Here is a 5,150-nt window from a genome sequence, read left to right as displayed (position 1 = left end):
TAAAGCAGTTAGAAATATTAACAAAAAATTTTTCACTGCAGATTAATTACACGATAAAATTTGTTAAAATTCCTGTATTCCTATTGCATCGAAATTATTATGTGTTAAATTAAATTATCGCGAGTTAAAAAATTTTTTATCAACAACAATTGCCATATACTTTTTTTCACATTTAGACAAATAATTTTTTAAATTAATTAGGTAATTTGATAATTTAATTTCTTATATATGTCTCCAAAGTCTTATGAATTTGATGAGTTGAATGCAAAGCGGGTAAAGCATTTTTTTTTAATGTATTGACCCGCGAATTAATAGAAATAGGAAAATCCCTATAATTGCGTTTTTTATTTCTGAGAAGAGTGTCTGAACCTGTGTTTAACACTCTGGAAATTTCTGGCAGGTGGATGGCACCTGTTACTCTGTAGGGCGGTTACAAGGCGGCAGATTTCTTTTAAGGTGGTTCGCTGGTATTTCGTCACTATAATTACTGTTGTTTCCGGGATCTCTTCGAGAAAGGCGAGGAAAATCGTTCGAAGTTGACCGCGAGACCGTTGAGGCAGGATAATTCATCGCTTTCTGTGCCGACCCGGAACCCTCGGAGGTTAGCCTGATAGACGGTCACTTAAGAGGCTTTTCATGCCGGTAATCGAGAAAATTGGTAAAGTACAGCTCGCACGGAAATCCGCGGTAATCACCAACTGGACCTGACAAGGGGCTGTTAATTTATCGACCGAAATCACAGGCTCTCGAGGCCGCAAATCGATTTTTAAATGCATCGTTTCGCCACCGAAAGTTTTCCATTCTATACATTCGTTTAACGTATTGTCAGACCGCAAAATAATCAATTTTAATGCTTGGTAGATGCTGTCAATGCTCTTATATGTACATTAACATATGGAATTATAGCCTTTATTGTGTGAGCAGACATAATAGTAATACATCTATTATTCTATTTCCTATTAATTAGAAGATGTTTTCATAAATTAAATTAAGAATGACTTTTAATAATTATATAAATTTAATTAGGTTTAATTAAATAATTACATTGATTAGATTGGATTAGGTTTAATTAAACTTATCATCCATGTTACTCATTTATTAATTTTACGAGAAATAAACAGAACAATTTCATTACAGTTTATTCTAACATATAAGGAAATTTGTATCTAATCACTGTTAAATTAAAAAATTTATTGATATATTATATATCATTTTTATAATATATAATTAATGTTAGGCATACATATATAATATAATATATTCGTGACGCATGAAAGCAACGGACATTTAATTCGATACGACATGAATGAAGCGTAGAAGTTTGATCTTACTTAAAATCGGTGCCGGATGTGACGTGGATTTCAAGAAAGAAACACGGAATCGAGAAACGACGTGGTAATCATTAAAAAGAGATTTTGGGACTTTATGCCCGGAGGGGAGACTCCCTCCAAAAAGGTATAACATGAATGGAACCGGTAATTGGATCTCTTAGTCCGAGTAGCTTCCATACAATCACGAGAATTTTCACTAATTCCGTCCAATTTTCAGAGACATTGTTTTTTTTTTCTCCGCCTCGGTGTGCCTGCGGCGCTTTTGGGCGTAGACCAAGGTTGAGGATTTTGAAATCACGCTTTGACCATTGACACATCCACATACCCACTTCTTAGCGATTACAGTAGCGGCTATCTATTCTTTCTTTGTCTGTTTTTATTTGAGAATCGATGAAGTATAAAGAACTAAAGAAGAAATGAAGAACGTAAAAAATATGCACCCCCACCGCGACCAGAAGCAACGTGAATTTCAGAAAGCAATTCTCCCGTGTCATTGAAGAAGCGAAACCAACGCGGCAGATGGTTACAACGTTTGTTCGACATGCCATTGAACAGCTACCTTTTATATTCGGCTTTCTCAATTAATGATGCCTAGAAGAAATTAGATTAACCTGTCAAGTATAGTTGAAATTATATATACGTGTGAATGTGTCCATTAGATTATTTTCTATCACGTGAAACTAAGAAAAGATCATGTATCATCTGCTAAAAATCTTTAACATTTTGGATACAGATGTGCTATTTGATAATAGACAATTTTTTTCTTGAACATCTTTTGTGCCTAAAAAGATTTCGATATATATCTTATTCTTTCTCATGTAATCATACTATACACATCTCTCCCTTACTTCAAAAGCACTACTCGAGAAATTAAATTCTTCAGGAAAAAGGGAAAAGATATTTTTCAACTTTTGTGACAGAAAATTATTGATTAATTAAATAATACAGCCAAAAATATAAATATAGACAAAAAGAATATATTTTTAACATAATCAAATGTCGTTTTTATTTCACGATCCTTAAAATCCACTCTTTTTGAATTATAATAATTTTAACAATTTTTTTAATTGTGTTCTTTTTGTAACAATTTTTTTAATAATTACATATAATAATATAATTTTTTATTCATGTGGTAATAAACTTAAAAATCGCGTTTGTGTCGCTTTTAAAGTAAGGGATCAATATCCAAACTATAAGATTTTATATATATAAGTATAAAGATAGGTCCAGTTTTAAAACATTTTTAAAAGCTGCAGATTCGTTTATCCATGCGTATATAAATGTTTTCCCACGTATCACGATATATAATCGCAAAAATGCTGCAAATTGTACATTCGGAACAAATTTCATCACGATAATAGTCCACGGTTGGTCGATCCGCATTAAGCGCGAGTGATTTCGCGATATGATTTCGTCGAAAAAGAAAGTGTTGTTCGGCTGCCGGGCAGCGCCATAAAAACAACATTGCCACTTTTGTCCGCGGATAAGTTAATCGATGTCCAGAAAATTAGATTAACGCATGTCGTCGCCGCGGCCGCACACATCGCGCGACACCGAATATAATACCGACTAACGACTTTCGCCGGTGCGTTAAGCGCTCCCATTGTTCTATCGCGGAAGTGCGCCGGTGAGCCGGAAACGCTCCGCTCGGCTGCAATCATTTTCGCCGTCGTGAATGACAGCAGAGCGTGTTCGTTAACACCAATTACCATGCGCTCGTGCGCGCGCGCCTATTATATTGAATTATCGGAAAATTCCTCCCGAAAGCAAATCTGTAAAATTTCATTCGCGTTACACGATTTATCGAGCGCGATGTGTACAATCTATACCCCCAAAACGGTTGAACGTAATTCAGCACAGGAATAATATAATCCTGACAGTTAATCTTCGAGTTGACGATTTTTACGGTAACGATTTTTCTTTCCCTGAGAAACAAAAGGAAAGTTTATATAAATAGATGTCTCTCAATTTTACTGTACCGGATCAATCTAAATTTTGATAGTACCTCAAGTAACAATGTGTTGTATCTCGCAATGCAATAAAATGGATTTGATTCGAAAAATTACAGGTTTATGCTTGATTCTAACTTTCATTTACTCTTTTACATACATAATTATGACTTTGATACTGAATCTGATTCTGGTTTCTTAGCAGCTACTATGACTCCCTGATTGACTTCGACTAGTCAATCGTAATTCGTCACTAGTCACTATATATAATTTCTTCCTTTGCAAAACTCTAGGATTTCTAGGAATTCAAGAGAATTCTAAGCCCTCAATCAGATTATTTAGTTACCATAGACTATAGTTACCATTGTGTGCACGGTCAAAGTTCAGACAAAGTATCTAATTGTGCAATTTTGCAAAATGTATAGCGTGATGTTAGCGTGATGATGCGGACTACTTTGTAGCCTTCGACTGCAACAAATGTAACCTTAATACATGTGTAATTTATCTATGTGATCGCATCATGTTCCGTCCAGCAAGTCACTTTTGTCATTGACTACCTATATGCATCGATAGAGCGTCAATGAGCGTCATTAGACGGAAATTAAATAGAGAAAGTTACCGTTACAGCGTATGATGATGCGTTTTCATGGTTGAACGCTCATGCGACTAACAAACAATAATAATAACAACGAAAAAAAGGCAGCAAGGGAGAAGTAAATGGATTGACAGTTTGTAGCTAGAATACGAGAGATAAAATGAGACAGGAGGCAACAGTAGCACACAAGAATCAAGAAACTCGAATGAATTGCCAATCTTCGTCTACGGTTCTTACGTTTTTAGTCCTCCTTTAACGTGATGGAACGGATACGCGATTTCCGGCTTTGTTTGTTTTTTTATTTTACAACATCCATGCGCTATTCGACAGAGGAAGAAGTTTTATAATATGTATATGTATGTGTGTGTATATTTAATGAATTTTTTTTTATTGATTAAATGGAAAATAAACAAAACATTATCGAATCGGTCCAATCCTCTTTTTCTAGATATCTTGAAAATTCGTTTACCATATAATAAGATACTTGATCTGAAGAACGTTCAACGATCACAGAAACCTCAAAAAACATTAAATATTTTTACAAATTTTCTCTTGATTGAAAACCTGATACCTTCAGGATCATTAATTTTTAATTTAGAAAGCATCAAAATTAAAATATTGATTTCGAGAGCATCGCAATTAAAACATTAACTTTTTATCTTAACAGTGTCATTGATAAAAAAACCTCGATTCAACTTACACCTGACAAATTTGATTAAATAACTCACAATTAGTCGTATCTGACTCCGTCAATATAATCGCCGCGATTGTCCCTTCGCTGCGGTCAAGTTTGGGAAAGAAAAAAAAAAAACACGAACAATTAACCAAACTGACGTTGAAGTCGACCGATATTGACGTAATTGACCATTAAACGCACGGGACCATCACCGAAACGCGAGCACAAGCGTCCGCGATGGTGCCCAACCGTCCATATGGCAAAAGTATATACGGCGTTATCCGATGGTGCCTTCTCCCTCTCAGCTGCACTTGGCTACACGCTCGCCCACCTGAGGCCTAATTGTTACTTAATTATCCGTCCGGCCGCCATACTGCGGTTTATACGCATTGCCGAGTCAATTATTGCGAGGCGAGCAAGCGTAGCCATCCGCAGCTTTTTGATTCCGGCCGGGGCTTGTGCACACGTAAATACCTGTTAGCGGCAGTTTTTATTCGCGATTATGATTGCCCGCGACCGCAGCATTGTGGTCGACGGTTATTATTCGTAATCATTGTATATTATTCGTGCGTTCGCGATGCGGCGCTGCTATGCGAGAA

Source organism: Cyphomyrmex costatus, unplaced genomic scaffold (assembly GCF_001594065.2).
Source record: "Cyphomyrmex costatus isolate MS0001 unplaced genomic scaffold, Ccosl1.0 scaffold457, whole genome shotgun sequence".
Taxonomy (NCBI): domain Eukaryota; kingdom Metazoa; phylum Arthropoda; class Insecta; order Hymenoptera; family Formicidae; genus Cyphomyrmex; species Cyphomyrmex costatus.
Note: the sequence above shows the minus strand (reverse complement) of the source record.